The sequence below is a fragment of the Leguminivora glycinivorella genome, unplaced genomic scaffold, assembly GCF_023078275.1.
Source record: "Leguminivora glycinivorella isolate SPB_JAAS2020 unplaced genomic scaffold, LegGlyc_1.1 Scaffold10, whole genome shotgun sequence".
Classification (NCBI taxonomy): Eukaryota; Metazoa; Arthropoda; class Insecta; order Lepidoptera; family Tortricidae; genus Leguminivora; species Leguminivora glycinivorella.
This window is the reverse complement of record NW_025952835.1, coordinates 353,175-375,507: the sequence shown is the minus strand read 5'-3', so window position 1 is coordinate 375,507 and position 22,333 is coordinate 353,175. Positions and strand designations below refer to the sequence as shown.

At 37.3% G+C, this 22,333-nt stretch overlaps 1 protein-coding gene across 3 annotated transcripts in view; it reads right to left on the bottom strand.

Moving 5' to 3' along the window:
* The window catches only part of LOC125242178 (clavesin-1-like), a 55,289-nt gene that overhangs the window by 20,313 nt on the left and 12,643 nt on the right, over nucleotides 1-22,333 (bottom strand). The window contains exon 1 of one of the 3 annotated variants that reach the window (XM_048150893.1): nucleotides 21,357-21,534. The exons of 1 other annotated variant lie outside the window; for it this stretch is intronic. The gene's annotated coding sequence lies outside the window, so the exon portion shown is untranslated. Of the gene's footprint in view, nucleotides 1-21,356; nucleotides 21,535-22,333 lie in introns of those variants that run through there. One more of the 3 variants, XM_048150892.1, reaches the window with a different exon arrangement.

Sequence of the window (22,333 nt, the reverse complement as noted above, 5' to 3'; positions counted from 1 at the left end):
CAAGATTTGGCGTAGGCACTAGTTTTACGAAAGCGACTGCCATATCTGACCTTCCAACCCGAAGGTTTCCTCACGATGTTTTCCTTCACCGAAAAGCGACTGGCAAATATCAAATGACATTTCGCAAATAAGTTCCGAAAAACTCATTGGTACGAGCCGGGGTTCGAACCCGCGACCAATGAAAGTCGCACGCAGTTACCGCCAGGCTACCAGCGCTAGCTTACTTATAAGTATACAGTATTTTTTTTTATAAATTTATAGCTACGTGCCAACGCGTATTCGGTGCCATAAGGTTAACGATTACAATAAAGAATGTCATGACTCGGCTGGCCTACGTTGCATTGTGCATAATTACCTACAACTCATAATTGCATATTGCAGGTTATTGTTACTTTGCAGTTTTTCATAGTCACTAGTGTTAATAAGGAGGTGTTTGGTAGCAGGTAATAATTGATGAATGACTGTCTGTATATTGATGGGATTTATCATTGTGACTAATGTAAAATAATATATTTTCCCCTCACTAGCTCGGAAACACGCTTTTTGTCCTTTAATACCAGCGGGTAAAAACGCATTTTATCCACTAGTGGGTAAAGTAATTTGACCTTGAATAAAGTCAAATTAACTGCTTTAAAATTGACAAAAGTAGGTGAATCTAGTAATGAAGATGATTTACTACCTGTGGAACTACTGGAAGCAGTGATAAACGCATTTTTTGCGTTGTAGTTTCCTCGCTAAAGTGAGGGGAAAAGTTTTGTGTTACACTCAGGTGCAAATGTATTTTACTTCTCGTGTGTTAAAAAACTCGCAAGTTCTGGATTCTATTCTCGAACTTCTCTTCAACTATAGAATCCTTTCACTTGCTCGTTTTTCAATTCCACACTCGGCGTTAAAATACAACTTTGCCCCCTTGTATAATAACAAATAACTATTATTCAGTAGATAAAAGGCGACTGTCAGAGACTAGGTACCTAGGCCAAAACGCTCAAGCCAAAAACGCGCACAGTAACAAAGCTCATGTCAAAAAAAACTTTTTTTTATATTTATCTAAGATAGAAAAAAAGTGAACTCAAATTCTTGAAGAAAAATTGACAACTTAACATATTATGGTAAACTATTTAAGAAGTTAAGATTTTTTTTTTTCAAAAAGATAATTTTTTCTGGGAAATTTATTTATTTCTACTCAAAATCCGATTCAGTGAACGCAGATTCAGCAAGAAAAATTACAAGTTTAGGTTAGGGGAAGGGATTATTATCATAAGAAAAATAGTTGTCTTTCTTATAGCATATTGCACCTTTACTCATCTTCTCTGAAGTTTTCCTAGTTCTAACAAGGCGGCTCACTCCGCGATTCTTTCGCTGAGCTACAAGTACAAGCCGGCGACCGTGCATTCGCGGCCCATTCAGTGGTGACGTGAGGACCTTCGCGCGGCGCAATAGAACGCGGGCAGCCGACATTGCTGCCCGCGTGCGATCCGTTTCTTATTGTAAGAAAGAATTATGAAAGGCGGCATTTTGCGCACATCAAAACAGTGATCCTTCTGTACTTGTACTATTATATATTCTGTGGTTCCAACAAAGGCAAATAAAAGCCGATAAATTTCCTTGTTGCGTACGCGCAATAACTGGTCGGGAGCCGTTTGCCGAATTCAGAGTGTTACTGCGGCGGCGGAGCGGAACGCATGCAGTGTAACTTCTTTCACGAATTAGGACAAGTACAGTCGACGACATTTACTTTGAAACGATAATCCGATAAATAATAGCCTACACATTCCTATATCATTACAAAATCTACAAGTCGAAACGGCACTTCACAATAAACGTAAGTGATATGTATTATAATTAATAAATAAATAAAAAACCGGCCAAGTGCTAGTCGGACTCGCCTACCGAGGGTTCCGTACAAACTTTCAATACCTAGGTAGTTGAAATATAATTCTTCAGACTTAACTAAATCCCTCAAGACAAGACTCAATTTCCCATACAATTTTATTGTTTAGACAACGTCCAAAGAAAATCAAGACTGTTGAGGTTACATACAATTTTGCACAGCCATCAACAAAGGGCGGAATTGCTCATGGCAAAAATCAAACGTCAATAGAGTTGGAATGTTAAATTTTATCGACATATTTAGCTATCGATAAATTCAGTCACCTTTTATTCGACCATTTGATTTTGACCTCTTTGATTAGATTAAAAGTAAATTGAATGACATTTAATTACCATTTCTGTCACTAGTCCTTTTGCAACTAATTCACGTTTGAAAAAAATGGTTAATTAATCCAAAACGAAAAACAGTCAACAAATGGATAAAGAAGTATCCTTGTCTTACTTACGTCGAAAACAACTCAACAATATATACTGATAATTTCAGTTTAATCGATAGTCGATAAAATTTTACGTTCCAACTCTATTGACGTTTGATTTTTGCCATGAATAATTCCGCCCTCTGGCCATCAAATACCGCAATGTAATACTTGTAAAACTCGTATGCGAGTCCTTGTACCGTCTAAATGGGCCCTTGCCCAGATTAAAATACATATACCTTAAGTGTTTAAAATATCACGAAGTCTATGGTTCACAAAGCCAGTAGACATATGATTAACGAATTATCCGCACTGTAAGTTGCGCAGACATCTTTTAGAAAAGTCTCTTAATCAAGCGTCGTAATAGTTATAGGGCAGGTATATAATATGTATATATGTATAGTATATGTAAGTATATTTATGTAAATTTTTAAGTAGGTATACTCGTATTATGTAGTTTTATTTTTATAAACGTTTGTATGATGTATAAACAATATGTACGTAACCATTTAGGTTTACTAAGTAGATATTCAATTTCTCGTCTTGTTATATTTCTTGCACCTTAATAGCTCTTATTGATCTCTGTTTGGCCCAAAGGTTAGCTGGTAGAGAATGCCTTTTGGTATTAAGTTCGCCTCTTGTACATTTTTTTTACTGTGCAATAAAGTTTAAATAAATAATATTGTACAATGAGATCGGCCTTTAACGGGTTTATTTGCGCCGCGTAATGTTCTGACATAACTCGCTTTCTACGAGAAAGCGCGTGCGCAGCGACAAGTGGTCAATCAAGTCTATAGTTAAACGTCTTTACGCATTCATGTGGGTCAAAGGCAAAGTCATCTGCGCTGCGACAGTATCTATACCTATATTTTTTCTATCAACCTGACGACCGATCTGGCTCAGTCGGTAGTGACCCTGCCTGCTGAGCCGCGGTCCTGGGTTCGAATCCCGGTAAGGGCATTTATTTGTGTGATGAGCACAGATATTTGTTCCTGGGTCATGGATGTTTTCTATGTATATAAGTATGTATTTATCTATTTAAGTATGTATATCGTCGCTTAGCACCCATAGTACAAGCTTTGCTTAGTTTGGGGCTAAGTTGATCTGTGTAAGGTGTCGAAAAAAAAACTTGTCTGACTTTGTCAGTAAATATGTGTAAGTCTTACAATATTTATTTATTTATTGATTTGTCTTAGCTGCAGGGCTAGCATATGATTGGCGCGACATTATCTCGCCACGACATAAATTTGTAATCGTATTAATAGTAATTGTATGTTATTATGCTCGAAGATTGGTAATCTTACATCTATCTCTATCATAAAATCATATGGCATGCTCTAGTTTTATGCATATGTGGAGTGTTTCTGTTAAATATAGACAAACCTGCAAATAGTAAACAGTTAAGGCAAGTGATCTATTCTTCATTTGGCATACTTTCCAATATATTAACTAAGGTACAGCGGTCCCTTTGTATACAACTGCAACAGCACTCATTTTAGTCAGTAATTTCGGTTGCTGCAAGGTTATGGGCCCTATTATCATTTTGGTACAAGGGCATGTTGGACCTTCAATCTATGGCTTAATAATGCTTATGATGGATCTAGAAGGAAATTAAGCAATTGAGGTTGAATTAACCTGGTACAGGGATTTTCAATACAGCAATTGGCTTCGTGCGAAGTGCATGGAGGGGGTAAGCAAAGCGATCGCAGTACTTGCGGTGGTCAAAATCGACACTGATTGTGGTTGTCATCTATCAAAACTCATAAAATATGTGTAATGTTTGATATCTGGCATCAATGCTGTTTCGTTGTTAATTGTAAAAATAATGGCATAAATAGTCGTTGCACGTTCTATGCGTTTCTTAGTGAGCGTCAGAATGGCGGGTGTACATCAAGCAATCCTGGTGTCGTATACGTCAGGAGTTAGTGCTAGCAATGTGCCAAATGTGCGCCAAAATTTGAGCAATGTGCTCTTTGAACTCCAGAGATATTTAAGAAATTAATGACACCCGCCATTCTGACGTCAGGTTGGCGGGTGTACTTCCAGTTCTAGCTAATGGCTGCTTACTCGAGGGTGGAAGTACTGCCTAAAGTTAGTGCTCGCAATGTGCTTCCACATGTATGAAACACACACTAATTCAGAGAGCCGTTGAAGAGTAATATGGGATTGAATAAATATATCTATAAGTATCACTTTTTTGTGAAAAGCGCCTGAATGTTAATGCTGCATTGCAGGTAATGAACATTGCTATTTTATTTCAGCAGGCGTTATAGACATCTTTATTCAATCCCATATTACTCTTCAACGGCTCTCTGAATTAGTGTGTGTTTCATACATGTGGAAGCACATTGCGAGCACTAACCTTAGGCAGTACTTTCACCCTCAAGTTAGCAGCCATTAGCTAGAACTGGAAGTACACCCGCCAACCTGACGTCAGAATGGCGGGTGTCATTAATTTCTTAAATATCTCTGGAGTTCAAAGAGCACATTGCTCGAATTTTGGCGCACATTTGGCACATTGCTAGCACTAACTCCTGACGTATACCACACCAGGATTGCTTGATGTACACCCGCCATTCTGACGCTCACGTTTCTTAGAGCACACTGGAAATTGGATCAAAGAACTAAATGGATAGCTACGGTGAAAAGAAAACGTAAGTGACATGTCAAAACAAACCATTATAATAAATTATATTTAAGCTTTGTTTACCTAATATTATTCAATACGCTGTTAGTATTTTTCCTACCGTAAAAGATTATGCTTAAAGATTCAGGCCTAGCCTGGGAATAGGCCCGTGTCGGATATTTCTGCGGCCGCGGACATGACTAGGTACTTACGTTTAGATTTGTTTTATATGGCATTAACGGGACGGAGGTTTAGTGAATACCATATCACTAGCTCGAAGAACTTGTACCATTACTCCTATGTTCTTCAAGATTCCTTATATGCCCTGCCAGCACCAATTTATTGACTCTTTCTGTAGTCTGAGGTTGGAAGTTTATACCGTGAGTAATGCTTTGGAAACTGATTTTTGGTATAATATCCATGTCTTTATAATCTACCTACCTAAATTACACTTGAAATAGTAGCTCTTGTTATTCGATTTATTTAAAATTAACGAAAAATCGTTAAAATATAATGTTTGTTTACATGTAATTTTTTGACATTTTCCACTTCAAGTTCACACGGTAGTGGGCGTAATTGTCGTGCACGTAGCCAATAGCTTATGTCGTATACAAATTATTATTAAATTTATATGAACAGATAGTATGAATAAATCTTTTTACGAATGTTTTGTACAAATTTCCAAATTTATACGAAATTTACACGACTATAATCATTACCTACAATATTCACTTAACGAGAAGCGATTTTCTAGTAGTATTCCGAAAACCACAGCCCGTGTTAAAAGCACATCGGTAGTCAATTTTTAGGACACTCAGAATAAAGCAAAAAAAAAAATTTTGCAAAACGAAAGCAGAAAATTTGGTCATATAAACATAAATACCATGAGCACGTCTCCAGACGCACGTCAAATCGACCAAACACACAGTTTTAAAATTAAAGCTGCCAAAAACAATGCTATCGGCGCTATCGCAGTTTTGCTATAGGTAAATAAACAACAAATCATCTAAGACTTAATCGAGTTTTATGCGATTAAGTCCCGTTTAATTTAATAATATGAGTGAAGATCATGTTAGTTTAAATCAATAAATCATCTAAGATCCAAACATATAGCGTGATCACAACCCGGTTTTTTGCGTCAGCAAGTCTCCCGAGTTACGCCTAATCGGCCGAACCCGTAATCGCCTGATGTCCAACCAACCGCACGGTTCTAAAACTGAAGCTGCGTGACTCGACTCACGCGCCGCGCCTACGTTACATCAGCTTACGCGATCGACAGTAATTATCATAATGACCACGATGAAGATGGTCACTTCTAACTGGATACTGACGTCACAGTATAATAAAGTAAGTACTATCGTACAGTATGGCCATTCCCGCTCCCCGCTGAAAGTGCCACCCACCCGCTCTTGGATACCTCACAGTTATCTCCTGTTAAAACGCGACCAGTCGACCTGTCACATCTCATTCATACATGGTACGTGTTCACGCACCTGCACAAGCTTAAACTGTGTGCGTAGGAACGCGCCTTTTTCATATATTTGATCGCCATTGTCCGAGGTGTATTGATATATTGTCATGAATCTAATATGAAGTGCAAATTTGACAAATCTAACCTTAAGCATGGTTTCGACAATCGATATCAGCTGCTAAATTTCGTTTAGCTCAAATCGTATTAACATGCAAATATGGACGTATAATAACGAATTGAAGAATTTATTACTAAGTAAGTGCTACTATAAACTTAGTGATTTTTTGGATGAAAAGAATGATGATAATGAATGCTATTAGTTTTAGTTCAAATTTACACACGCCAATTTAATTAATATAATTTTAATCTTATTTTTATTTTCTTACCCTCTTAATTGAATATTCTGTGACATATTATCTATTTTGGTATACGTAGCAACTTCAAGTGACATTCATAATTTTAATTCTTTTTTGACATACCTACCTTTATGTCCTATTTCATTGTTTCCTATTATATACTTTTACATAATTACCTTGTTAAATTCAATATTGTAATATTATAATCGATTCAATACCTAGCATAATTTAGATTTAAGACTTGCTGTACCCTGTCAGGGTCCATGTGAAACCAATATAAATATGTAACACCTAGATGTAACCATGGATGCAATAAAGAAATTATGAATTATGAATTATGGACCGGTTTTCGGACAACGGTTGTAGGTTTGTTTATCGGCAACTGCTTTATTTTTTATACGGACCGGTAATTGACCTCAGTGTCAACTTATGGAATGAGCAACATAATGGCATATGATGAAGCTCACTGGTAAATGATGTCTGGTAGGTATTTAAAATCAATTGTTAGTAAATAAATTAATAGTTTAAAAAACACTATAAAACACGCTTTTATAAATGCACGTAAAAGCCAAAAATAAATTATGGATCGTTCAAGTTGTCTCTATTTGTGAGCTGAAGTTTAAAAACTATGTGCTTTTAATTATAATATTTGATTGTAAAAGCGTGGGGCGCTGGAACAGGAAACACTTTTTGTATAACTTGCTGATAAATCAAATTATGCTATGTTACGGGAAGGAGGTTACACAGATTGACGCGCTAACTGAAGTTGCAGCATGACTAGTAGGTTCTACATTAAACAGTCAAATCAATTAAAAGTCAGTGTTCAAAGTAGGTACCAGTTTGTCGAACTCAGACAAAATATGCGCTAGTAGCGAGGAGAGTCGACAGTCACCGACACTTAGAACGCCGCTTTTTTCCGGTAATCAAAGTACAAAAGGGGAAAGTGTCTACAGCTACAGTGACAGGATGCAGAGTTCTTGTTCGTGGACGAGATATCTTTGGTTCTCTTTGGTAACTGGTAACCCTTAGGCGGCATATGTAAACGTTATGTTCTTATGCAACTTCATTCGCCAGGAAGTTCGGATTAGTATTTGTTTACAAGAAAGTCTTTCCTGTTCCAGCGCCCCACGCTTTTACAATCAAATATTATAATTAAAAGCACATAGTTTTTAAACTTCAGCTCACAAATAGAGACAACTTGAACGATCCATAATTTATTTTTGGCTTTTACGTGCATTTATAAAAGCGTGTTTTATAGTGTTTTTTAAACTATTAATTTATTTTATACTTTTTAGTCATTAATAATGAAATACTTTTAACATTTATACATAAATTTATTTCAAGTAGGCGGATTTTACATGCCATTTGTGGCTTAACGTGTACTTATTGCTAATTGCTACTTAATAATAACTAGCGGCTACCTTCTTATTACGGTATTATCATAAAAATGTTTATACCTAGTAAGTTATCCGTAAAAGATAGACAATATAGACATGTGCCATCGCGGACTTTTTGAAGACATTAGAGAGACATACTTTCGCCATACATTGTTTTGAAGCTCTCAGCTAGTAGGATTTTGTTTGACTCGATTAGAAAATATTGTCACATTTCAACTAATTCAAACAAAATTTAAGTATTTCTTTTTTGCCGAGCCTCCCTTTATTTGCTCTTAAGGGTCACAGGAAAACCATTACCCAACTTATTTTAAATACAACGTTGATCTTTCTTTTATGCGGGGAGCTTCGCCCCCCGAGCCCCCCTTTGTTTACTCTTAAGGATCACAAGAAAACCTTAACCCAACTTATTTTAAATACTACGTTAATCTTTCTTTTATGCGGGGGGCTTCGCCCCCGAGCCCCCCTTTTTGTTACTCTTAAGGGTAACAAGAAAACCCTAACCCAACTTATTTTAAATACAACGTTTATCTTTCTTTTATGCGGGGGGCTTCGCCCCCCGAGCCCCCCTTTTCGTTACTCTTAAGAGTCATAAGAAAACCCTAAACCAACTTATTTTAAATACAACGTTTATCTTTCTTTCATGCGGGGGGCTTCGCCCCCCGAGCCCCCCTTTGTTTGCTCTTAAAGGTCACAAGAAAACGCTAACCCAACTTATTTAAATACAACGTTGATCTTTCTTTTATGCGGGGGGCTTCGCCCCCCGAGCCCCCCTTTGTTTGCTCTTAAAGGTCACAAGAAAACGCTAACCCAACTTATATTAAATACTACGTTAATCTTTCTTTTATGCGGAGGGCTTCGCCCCCGAGCCCCCCTTTTCGTTACTCTTAAGGGTAACAAGAAAACCCTAACCCAACTTATTTTAAATACAACGTTTATCTTTCTTTTATGCGGGGGGCTTCGCCCCCCGAGCCCCCCTTCGTTTGCTCTTAAAGGTCACAAGAAAACGCTAACCCAACTTATCTTAAATACTACGTTGATCTTTCTTTCATGCGGGGGCTTCGCCCCCGAGCCCCCTTTGTTTGCTCTTAAAGGTCACAAGAAAGCGCTATCCCAACTTATTTTAAATACAACGTTGATCTTTCTTTTATGCGGGGGCTTCGCCCCCCGAGCCCCCCCTTTTCGTTACTCTTAAGGGTCACAAGAAAACGCTAACCCAACTTATATTAAATACTACGTTAATCTTTCTTTTATGCGGAGGGCTTCGCCCCCGAGCCCCCCTTTTCGTTACTCTTAAGGGTAACAAGAAAACCCTAACCCAACTTATTTTAAATACAACGTTTATCTTTCTTTTATGCGGGGGCTTCGCCCCCCGAGCCCCCCTTCGTTTGCTCTTAAAGGTCACAAGAAAACCCTAAACCAACTTATTTTAAATACAACGTTGATCTTTCTTTCATGCGGGGGCTTCGCCCCCGAGCCCCCCTTTGTTTGCTCTTAAAGGTCACAAGAAAACGCTAACCCAACTTATTTTAAATACTACGTTGATCTTTCTTTTATGCGGGGGGCTTCGCCCCCCGAGCCCCCCTTTTCGTTACTCTTAAGGGTCACAAGAAAACCCTAACCCAACTTATTTTAAATACAACGTTTATCTTTCTTTTATGCGGGGGCTTCGCCCCCCGAGCCCCCGTTTTCGTTACTCTTAAGGGTAACAAGAAAACCCTAACCCAACTTATTTGAAATACAACGTTTATCTTTCTTTTATGCGGGGGCTTCGCCCCCCCGAGCCCCCCTTTGTTTGCTCTTAAGGATCACAAGAAAACCTTAACCCAACTTATTTTAAATACGTTGATCTTTCTTTTATGCGGGGGGCTTCGCCCCCCGAGCCCCCCTTTGTTTGCTCTGAAAGGTCACAAGAAAACGCTAACCCAACTTATTTTAAATACTACGTTGATCTTTCTTTCATGCTTCCCCTCTCGAGCCCCCCCCCCCTTTTTTCTGTTCTTATCTTCCGGCACCATCATCAGACCTTGAAACCTAATCGTAGTCATAGTTCATTACAAGACTTTTCTAAGAAGCCCAAAAACAGCTATGATACGATGTTCCATCATGTAGTTCCAGTTCATATCTTCCGGCTCCATCATCAGACCTTGAAACCTAATCGTAGTCAAAGTTCATTACAAGACTTTTCTAAGAAGCCCAAAAACAGCTATGATACGATGTTCCATCATGTAGTTCCAGTTCATATCTTCCGGCTCCATCATCAGACCTTGAAACCTAATCGTAGTCAAAGTTCATTACAAGACTTTTCTAAGAAGCCCAAAAACAGCTATGATACGATGTTCCATCATGTAGTTCCAGTTCATATCTTCCGGCTCCATCATCAGACCTTGAAACCTAATCGTAGTCAAAGTTCATTACAAGACTTTTCTAAGAAACCCAAAAACAGCTATGATACGATGTTCCATCATGTAGTTCCAGTTCATATCTTTCGGCTTCATCATCAGACCTTGAAACCTAATTGTAGTCAAAGTTCAATACAAGACTTTTCTAAGAAACCCAAAAACGGCTATGATACGATGTTCCATCATGTAGTTCCAGTTCATATCTTCCGACTCCATCATCAGATCAGCTCAACAGTACCATATTATTGTATTGTCATCGGAACTACATATAGCTGCCAATTTTCATTACGCTACGACTCCTGGAAGATGGTTAAATTAGCTTCCTTAGATTCCATTACATACATAGTTACATACACGACGACCTAATAAAAGCGTGTTAAAAAGGAGGAAAATGTATTCAGAAGAGTCCGTATCCTTACAATACAATAAGGACCTTGGTATCAGAATTCTATTTGAATTTTTATATTTACACTTAAATCATAAGCTTTTTTAAAGCCCGAGAGGTCAATCTTTTACCGTTTTACACTTTTTAATCGTTTAACAAAAATACTACTTGAACCTCATTAAAAATGCCAGCAAATCACTCCAATCACTCCATCAATAACCCAATGAGATAGCAATAATTTATTGCGCCTCTTATTCGAAGCGAAAGCATTCTGATGAATGAGTGAGCCATCGATCTCTATAAATCTACCTCCAGTGGGTCACTGGGCGGACCTTATCATCGGCACAGATTCCGACCTGTGCGGTGTACCGACAACCTGACAGCCATTGATAGCGAGCGCGGACGACGTCATTTTTAGGGTTCCGTACCTCAAAGAGGAAAAACGGAACCCTTATAGGATCACTCGTGTGTCTGTCTGTCCCTCTGTTACAGCCGATTTCTCCGAAACTACTGGACCGATTAACTTGAAATTTGGTACACATATGTAAACCTGTGGCCCAAAGACGGACATGTAATTTAATTAAATGAAATTTAATCATAGGGGTCACTTTTGGGGGGTAAACTTGAAAATTAAAAATCAAAGTTATTAAAACTATATTGTGTTATATATCAAATGAAAGAGCATTTTATGAGCATTTGAAATATATTTTTTTTTAATTTTTAATTTTTGTACTTTAGAAGTAATTTAAGAAAATAGACAAAAAATGACCATTCCCCCCCCCCTTATCTCCGAAACTACTTAGCGTAAAATTTTCAAAAAAATACACGAGATAGCCCTCTACCTGTAGATTACAGGAAAACCTATTAGAAATCTACAGTCAAGCGTAAGTCGGACTTACGAGAAAAAAACTCAAATTAAGATTTTCACTCACTGACGCTGCAAGCAGTTACTAAACGTCTTAAAATTTTGTAAGCGTGATGGACAGGTAGAAAGAAATTCATTTCTGTCTTTTTCTTTTTAGAAATTGTTCAATTTTTTTTTTTTCATTTGCCAAAATGACTTAAGTTCCTACTAAAAAGGAGGCGCTTAAGACCGTTTGTAAGTGGACTGAGCAAAATTTTGTTCAAATCGGTCCAAAAAAAGGTCTCTGTTGACGAAAACAGAATTTGTGGCAACGACAGCCCAAATCTGAAGTCCATTTTGCTCTATCTCTTATCGTTTCCGAGATATATACGTAAAGTCTTGAAAGTGCGAAAAGTTAACTTTGCCATCACAGTCGTTCAGGCGCTCATGAGTTCTTTGTATGGAAAAGTCGAAAACCGACTCGCACTTGACCAATGTTCATAGAACATGTTGTGGTTTTTTACGCGGGTCCGCGACTGACGACGTTCGAATGTTTTGTTCGGAAATGTTTGAGGGTGGTTTCTTTGAAACGTCGCCGGTGGCGGGTGGTTCGACGGGCGAAGGTCACACGCCGCACGCGACGGTCTGTATTCGTTTTGTACAATAGCAACGGACGGCGGGTGGCGTCTTGATATGGAAAATGACTGACTTCACTAAAGATAATGATGAACTCATTGAGGTAATACTAGAGAGGACACTGCGAGCAAAACGTTTGCGCTACAAACATAAGTCCATTGGACTTATGTTTCTGCCTGCACACAAATAAAATGTAAAAATGCCTTCCTGCGCAACAAGATGCTGTTTAAGCCATACGAGAAAATCGAATAAAACTGACGTGTCACATTTCATCCGTTAGTATACACGCTATGTTAATCGATCTTTATTTAAGTAATTATTTCAATGAAGGGACGCTGCTCAAACGCGAAGCTATCGCTGCCATTTTGTTGAACGAAATCATAGATTAATCGCATCATAATCGCACAGACTTGACATGTAGGTAATGAAGTATAGTAATTGTGATTATATTCTGTTTGTAATATATAAAAGAGAAATGTTAAATTTATTTCACGTTATACTTATGAATACTACACAGTTCTAACACGAGTTGTAATCGATATTTTCATACAATAATAACCTATGATTTTCTTCAAGGGCAATTAAAGTAGGTATATGAAAAAATCAATAATGTATTTTTGTTTCACTTAGTAGAACTTAAACATAGCACAATGTATGATAGTGCTAAAATTAAACTACTTACCCCCTTATTCATAAACGTTCACTAAAGTTATCAAGCCGATGAAGTTCGTTTGTCCCTTTCTATCACACCAATACGCCGAAAAGGGACAAACGAACTTTATCGGCTTGATAACTTTAGTGTGCGTTTATGAATAAGGGGGTTAGTATTTTACAAAAAGTATAAAAAAAGGTCTACACTAAGAGTGTCGCGTCTAGGTGGTCATTGGTCAAGTCTTACTCTATGACACGGTACCTCCCCACGCATGCGCCGCGCGCTGCCGACCGGAGCACAGACTTTGTTTGGGGTGTAATTTCTAGTATGTTAGTACATAGTAATTCAATGGATGAATTGTACTTCTGTGAACTGTTTTCGATATACTTAATCGAATATATGATGTAAATTTTTCTTTACTACAATGAAAGTGTTTAAGTACCAAGTTAAAAATTTCACTTTCTTTTTGCCGGTTTCATACAAAAATATCGTTTGACGGTCTTTTTTTTTGGGTAATATCAATATTTATATGGAAACGGATTAAGTCGCGTATAATCTTCTTCCTCTAAGAATTACAATGTAAGTATTTTTGCATTCATTTTGATCAGAGCTCAACACAACAGTTCAAAAATCAGTCTACCAGAACTTCTGAGTTCCGTCGCCGACGACGGGTGACCAAGGGTCAGAAAACCCACGCACCCGCGACCGACAGCGTGTGGTACAGCGGCACATGCGGGCCATGCGGCTCACATCCAAACATTCCAAACGCCGCCGGGCGCGTGTGACGGGCCAGAGAAACCAGGGCCTTAGGACTAGGTGATTATCGCCGCGCCGCAGAGGACGCGCTGAGGGGGGGGCGGTGCCTACAGCAGTTGTAGTTGTATGCATACCTAGCTCACGCACACAGACGCGTCCGCTGGCGCCGCCAGGGGCGGCTCACTCCGCTATCATATCGCCGCGCTACAAGTATATCCTGGCGGCCGCGAGCTGTGGCCGCGAGTTCGCGGCTTACTCAGGGGTGGCGCACATTCTCACGGAATGCACGTTCGCACTTTCTATTGTTACTTTACGTCGCGAGGTTTTTAAGCGATGTCCGCGGGTGGAATGGCTAATAATACTTAATTAAATAGACATATTGAATAAAATAAATACCAAAAGATATTCTTATACAGATCTACTACTGATTAAGTCCCACGGAAAAGTTCAATAAGGCTTGTGATGTTGGAACCTTGAACAAAAATATATAAATACAGCGTATATACCTAGAAAGTACTCAAGACTTGAATATAATAATATAACATTTAATGTGAGTATTAATTCGTTTGGATCCATTGGTAACCCTATCACCGGACGCCGCGCACGTGCGGCTCGTTTCTTTGTAAGAATGTTGTAGGTATTTAAAAAGGCGGCATTTCGGAAACATCAAAGCAGTGGGCCTTCTTTACTTGTGCTATTATATATTCTGTGGCGCCGCGCCGGTGTCCACGTGCGCTCTCTGCAGTGTGCGCTGCCGCTGCCACGAAACGTTTACCTACTCCGTGTAATACTGATAAAAGAAAGTATTGACGGGAATTCACACGTTTCGGAAATGACTGTAGGTATTTTAAATATTTTAGCACAATATGTTTTTTGCCTCTTATTGCCTATTATACAATATAGGTATACATACCTACTATGGCAACTCTATCACAGCGCAGAATATGCAGAAGCCACATGGTGGTCTGCGACAGAAACTCAATAGACATTTTCAGAGTTTTTAAAATAAGTACCTAAGTAGGTACGTGAAGTAACATGGTAAATTAAAAAAATATCATTAGATACTTATTGCGAAGGTGTAAACAATTTCCTTCGTTTTGCCACATATCAATAATTACCTATCTATATTAAATTCATTAATCCGTATACAACTATACATTACATTTTTACAGTACGGTAATACTCACCCCGTTATTCATAAACGTACACTAAGTTATCAAGCCGATAAAGTTCGGTTCTCCCTTTCCGACGTATTGGTGTGATAGAAAGGGATAAACGAACTTTATCGGCTGGATAACTTTAGTGTACGTTTATGAATAAAGGTGTTAAAATTTATAGCTACGAAATTTTACATAAAACACCTACTTTAAAATAAAAAAAAAATGTTGAATTTGGTTAACATTATAAAAGACCTCACGCAAGCTGTGCTAATTAGTTCGCGAATTCGTCGAGAGGTGGCGCTAAACACAATTATGCTCATTAGAGAACCTATACTTCTAGCCTAGCCCAGTTTAGACTTATGTGAGTAACGTAAAAGTACCTAATAGTTTTGTAGGTACGGAACCCTCGGTGGGCGAGTCCGACTCGCACTTGGCCGGTTTTTTCATATGGACCAGTGCAGTGTGACTTGTGAATGTGGGATCCTTAACAACATTTATCATCGTTCATTTGTCTTATTCTATTCATTTAGCGTGTCTTTTGTGTTGCCATAGATTCCGACATTTCCGACCTGCCGGTGTACTCAATCTACTGACAGTTGCAGTTGATAGCGAGCGCGGGCGATGTAATTTTTTGGGATCGACCAGTGTATTGTGACGTGTGACCTTGGGATCCGTAGCATCATTCGCTTGCTTTTATTCGATTCATTGTCGGCGTATGTCGTTAATCTTGTACGTCTTTTGGTTTTGGGATCCGTAACAAATACCTAGAGTTTAGGTAAGACAACACCGTAACACTACCTAACGTATCAAAATCATCATTATGCTGAAAAATTACAAACAAGCATGTAAAAAAAAATGTGAAATTTCGCGATATTTAAATGATATATGTTGAACATCCACAAAACTAATGTCACAGACACTGGTACTAATTTAGACGTGCTCGTGCTCGGTAACCGATTGGAACTGCACACCTGTACCGAGTTTGAACTGTTAGGATAACTACAAACGGTTCTACGTAGCGGACTTCTTGACACCCTTCTGCATAAAGCTGTGTAAAGCTTGTACTTGCCGAGTTATATATTTCAAACGAATTCGACACTTTATTTGGACCGATAAAAACGAATTCACCCTCTGGCTGAGCGCATACATGAGATGTTTTTACAAGCTTTTATTCAACTATGTTAGTTTGGGTCAAAACGTAGATGCCATAAATTTGACTCATTTCCCGGTTTTCGATTCAGCTGAAATTTTGCACACATATGTAAACCACGTGACAATGCAATATTATGATATCATGGAGCTGTTCTGATGATGGAGCAGAACGGTGGTCACGGTCAGAGGAACTCCGTTATGAAACGTCGTATCCCCATCGAGTAAAGGTTTTTAGAAACGTCTTGGAAAACAGCTGATGACTGTTGAAAGAAAGGTACAGTCGGCGATAAAAGCTTGTGCCAAAAATGAATTTTTTGCAAAAAAAATATTTTTAATAATGAATTAAGTAATTCCATGATTGTCGTGGGTGTTCTGCGCGCTAAATATAAAGCTACTCATAGAAATGATGACTTAAAGTGCGACATATTATAAAAAATAATTGCACTTTTATTGTTATGTAAATCTGATCCAATCAACTCAAATCAACTTTAGTCAAATTCTAACCGCAACCCAGGCTATATGGAAGAGGACCCTATAACTCTCCTGTATCCGCTATAGACAACACTGAGACAAAATTTATATCCCTATAAATCTATAAATATTGCCACGGTTTCCAGAAAAGTAAATATAAGATAACCTCATTTACAATAGTGTTTCCATCTTAACCGAAATGAAGCACAACATCGTTTAAAAATCGCTCTTTCGTTTTCCAAACTTGATCCTGACTTAGATTAGCGGACAGTCTGTTTGCTTGCACATGCAAATGACATTGTCCGGTGAGCAACTGGTAGTTTCGTGACAACTGATAGTATCGAGTAACTGCCCAAGTTTATGGGTACTCGAGTGTGTTTCGGGCCAATCCGGCCAATGTTTCCGGCTAGCTACCGATCCTTATACAAACTACGCGCGGATCTTTTAAAAACAAAATTGATGAATTGTATTTATTTGTTTTACAAGGGGGCAAAGTTGTTGTTTAAAGCACGTGCCAATATTGATACCCGAGCAAGCGAAAGATTCCAATATTGAACTACGAGCGTAGCAAGTGGTTCAAAAAGTGGAATCTTGAACATTACGAGGGTTTCAAGGCACGAAGATTAAACAAACTTTGCCACCGATTGAAACACAAAATTTTTCACCACACCAACATGAATAAAATACTGGTAGTTCCGTAAAGGTGGACGGAAAAGTACTACAGATTGAAAATGTAAGAGCGAGATGAACTGTGAGTCGTATCAAATCCTCATCATTACAAACAAAAAATCATTAACTTCGAATGGGCCTCTTGACGACAGACTGTTATTTACGAAACTAGGTTTAAAACAAACTTCAATACATATAATAGTATTTTATACAATCAATTATAACTTAGTAACTTTAATTCTAATTTTTATTAAATTAGGACACTTTGTTCGGTTGTCGTTTGTTTCCTTTCTTTTAGTGAATATTTTAAATATATGATTTTGACTCATGGAGACCATATACATCTCTAAGGAGAATTAGATTAAGTAGATATACATTTTATCTTTAGTTGTGACATTTAGAGTCATTTGCACCTCTAAAGTAATTTTAGACTTTTTTTTTGTATTTGTACTTTTAAATTAAAATTTAGTGTAGTCCTTGGTTGTAATCCGACATTTAGAGACCTTCTACATCTCTAATTAATTGTATAGAGTTAACTTTAGTTAGAACTTAGAATTAGTATATAATAGTATCAATTTCAACTCAATTTTAAATATTTTTTAAATACCTATACTGTACATGTGACGTGTAAAAGTGCCCCTGTGGCCTATTTGCTGAATAAATTATTTTGATTTTTTAATCGTGATATAATACAAAGCTTTTCAGTCGAGTACCATGTTTAGGCCACGAAGCTTGCTGAGTGGCCTAATAGTACGGTACGAGAGTGAAAAGCTTAATTATATCACTATTGTATACAATACTTTTTCTACGAGTCATCATCTTCATCATCAATGGACGGAAATATCATCATTCATGCAAGTTAAAATTAATGTTAATAGAGTCGTTCTCCGTTGTATCAACATCGAATTACCTAGCAACCAATTGTTTGTAATAACCGTCTCTGATTGGCCGATAACGCGACAGATAAAAAAATGGTTTTTCTACTTGTCGACTGTAATCTGTCAATTAGGGCACCACAGACTAAACTATAAGTGCTAACTTTTCAGTGTTGGATACTCTATGGCAGTTCCGACTCAATTATAATAAGCTCATTATAGTTGAATTTAGTTAACTGTAATAATTTCAAAAATAGAACTTCATACAATTTCTATACTAATTTGCGATACCTGGCAAATTTTCCTGCATCTGAAACACATTTTTACTACCGACTTACATTTTAAGTTATAATATTTATGATTTAGTAAAGAATAAGTGCAACTACTTAAGTTTAAAAAATATGATGCTCGTAATCGGATATCCTTTGACCCCATTAATCTTATCATAATTTAAATAGCTTTGCTTCAGGAAACGCGGAAACGCACACAGTTTGGGTTGGGTATTATAAATATTTTTGGGATAGATTTCGTGGGCCGTTATATTTTAAATATCAATAAACGCATAACACTAACTAAAATTCATTTTCCTTTGAACATAACGTCGCGTTTCCTAAATATATCCAATTTATAATTTTAAATTATTATAACTATGTACCTATTCTATGTATGGCCAGTATTTTGCTCTTTGCTTAGCTGATCATTGCTATCCAGAGGGGCAATGATAAGTAATCTTCATCTAGGGTATTTTTTACTTGTAATTGTATTTTATAAAGCCTTTTCATTAAACGATAAAAATAACTTTATTATTTTAAATAAACATTACGTTTGGCTCATATTATCATCATCTGCCATTTAAAGAGTGTAAGGTAAAATACCCCATAATGGACGCGGTGATGCCATTATGGACAAAAAAACACAAATCCTTAAAAATAAGTATCTAAAATAAGTTTCTAAAAACTGACGGCTATGTACCATAAACTAGAGTTGTAAAGCTGTTTCATTTTGAAGTTTCAATTAATTCGGTTATTTCTGAAGGATTTGGCGACAAGATAAAATTCACCAGTTTACTGAAAAAAATATCAAGACGAATTCTTAGTAATGTTGCTAAGAGAGTTGAGTTCATGTATAAAATAATAAAAAAATAATACACGGTGTAAACTTGAATGCGTTTTACTTACTGCATTAAGCATGAGATAAGGTATAAAACATACTAGTTTGTTGCTCCAAAGATATAAAGAAATGGCGTTATTTTGCGAGTGTCCATTACTGGACCCGAAAAACTGCGTACCTCCTATGATGGACAAGGAACAATTTACAAAACCAAAATTTACAAGAAACATAGGATATGTTAAAATAACCCAAACTAATTGTATTTATGGTGTATATAATTGACTCATTGAGTATCAGTTGGCTTTAAAAGTAAAATTTTAAACTTATTTCACTGTCCATAATGGGGGATCCATTACTGGAGAACTGCCGTCCATAATTGGAGAAAAAACACCTAGTTTTAATTTGTTAACTATGAAGAAACCAATAGGAGTATCTATTCTGCAATACGCTTGAAATGTAAAAGAAGGATAGGACATTCAAGATTTAACACGCTTAGCGGTAGAATTTTTACATTTATCAGTGAAATATCAAAAACAGGCGAATTTTTTTCTTAAACTGTCCATGATTGGGTCCGTTACATTACGTACATTACTTAGTTTTAGGCAAGTCATCATAAATTGTTATTTTTGTAGGTGCATAATTGTGTACATGTTTTTGAACTGAGCCAATCTACGCTCGGCCGGGTCTATACTCTGTAGGCCACTGACCGGACGAAATGCATAATTGTCGCTTTTTATTTTTCCCAGGGTTCGAATGGCACAAACGCTCACAAAACAAAACGCTCGTAGATAACATATCTACCTCTATCGCTCTTGCGTATTGGCGCGACAGAGCCAGGCTACCTTTCGCGGCGTTTCGTTTTCGTTTCGCGTCGCAGAAAAGCAGTCTGGCTCTGTCGCGCCAATACGCAAGAGCGATAGAGACAGATTGCATTTCTGACGCGTTTGGCATCGTAGCAGAAATGCCAATCGGCTACGGGGCCTGGGTACGTAGCCAAATGCACAAACGCTATCTATATCGCTTTTCCGTATTGGACAAAGCTGGATTGGGTAAAGCTGGACTGCGGTTTGAATGCATTAAATAAGTACGCTACGAAACACTTAAAATCCAAAGAATTCTAAAATTAATTTTCTAGATTTCATTATAAACAAAATACCTAGTGTAACATTCGTTGGCCATATTTATTACAACTTATGCTCTTAATTTTCATTCAGATTATGCATATTAATAATTAAATAAAAGCAGTTGTTATTATGTATTTGGTTTGACTATTTTATGTATGCAGTGCAGTTACATAATACCAACCTACATAGCAAGAGGTTTATTAAAATGATAATAAATAAACTCTGTCAACCAAGTCTGTCAGTAAATAAGAACAAAAAAAAAACTATACGTATCCTTTTCTCTAGCACCCTAAAGAAAAGGATGCATATAGTTTTCTTTGTTCTTATTTACTGACAGACTTGTTTGACAGAGATTAGGTACCTAGCTAAGACCTATTAAAATTATATTTTTAGTTTCATTCCACACGTAATAATTAATACACAAATAATTAACACGTAATATTTAATAAGATAACACGTATACGGGCAGATGATGTGATTGATGAGTCTAAAAACGTATACGTACTTATATTACGAAAGTCGCGTCATTCATTCAGTTTGCTTACTTTCTCACCATTAAGGTGTCACGCGAGGTAACTTTACTATGTACTACAGTCCATGTACTTTTGAGTGTTTCTTATCACACTTTGTATTCATTTCTTCACATATAATTAATTATCATTAAATACTTAAGTTTTTAAGATATGTAAAAAATAAGATGTATTACTGCAGCCTTTGCAGCTTTCATGTTTAAGCATAGAAGAAATAAATTGATCTACGGTATGTTGAATTAATAGAAAGGTTCAATTATCAATCGACCTCCGCATTTGAAATAGGACAGGACGCTCTTGCAGAATTAGCATCGGCATTTCGCTTACGTGACTAAATTCTTTAAAGACGCTACAACATGTCTTTTAACAGTTAAGTATAATTACAACGTAAACAATTTTAGTTCTATTGCTTAGTTAAAAAGTAAACAAAAACTTACCGTGTCTATGGAAATCCTTAAGTTAATTAAATCACGTATAGACGCGCGAACCGGGCGTGAGTGCACTCGTGAGGAACCTTTTAGGAGGCTGGTGCGTGTGTACACACTGGCACACAACCCGCGACTGGCCACTCGAACCTTGTACAACTTGTGATGGAATAAAAAAGTTAACTTTCTAAATTTGAATTCGCGAATACGTTGAACAGGTGAGGCGGTAACTCGACCGTTGAAGACTGCTTTTACAAGAAAGTAGAGGATTTAGGCTTATAATTAGTACTACAGTTTGTACTACATATCAGCCTTGAAAATTTTTCAACCAGATCTAAGTAAAAGTGAAAGTGAGAGTACTCGCAATGATACCGATAGAGCAATAAACCACGTCTATACGGCAATAATTTTACCGCTAGTTAAAGGTTGATTACGATCAATAAAACTGTTTACTAGCTGCCAAGCAAAAGCGTAAGAACCGAAACTGAAAAAAGACAGGCTTCTTCATCTATGACCAAGAAGAAGTTATATGTAGATGTAGCATAGCGTAATTAACAGCAATGGTTTGTTAAGAACGTCAATACCTAAACTACCTATCTACCCAATGAGTCCGACTGTGATGATGTAGTGTTTGAAATATTCTGTTGGTATGACAAAATTAAACAATATGACAAAAAAGTTTAGGTATCGGGGATTTTTTTTTTTAATTATCAAAAGTATATAAATAAATAAATAAATATTATAGGACATTCTTACACAGATTGACTGAGGCCCACGGTAAGCTCAAGAAGGCTTGTGTTGTGGGTACTCAGACAACGATATATAAATATATAATATATAATATTTATAAATACTTATATACGTAGAAAACATCCATGACTCAGGAACAAATATCTGTGCTCATCACACAAATAAATGCCCTTACCGGGATTCGAACCCGGGACCGCGGCGCAGCAGGCAGGGTCACTACCGACTGCGCCAGACCGGTC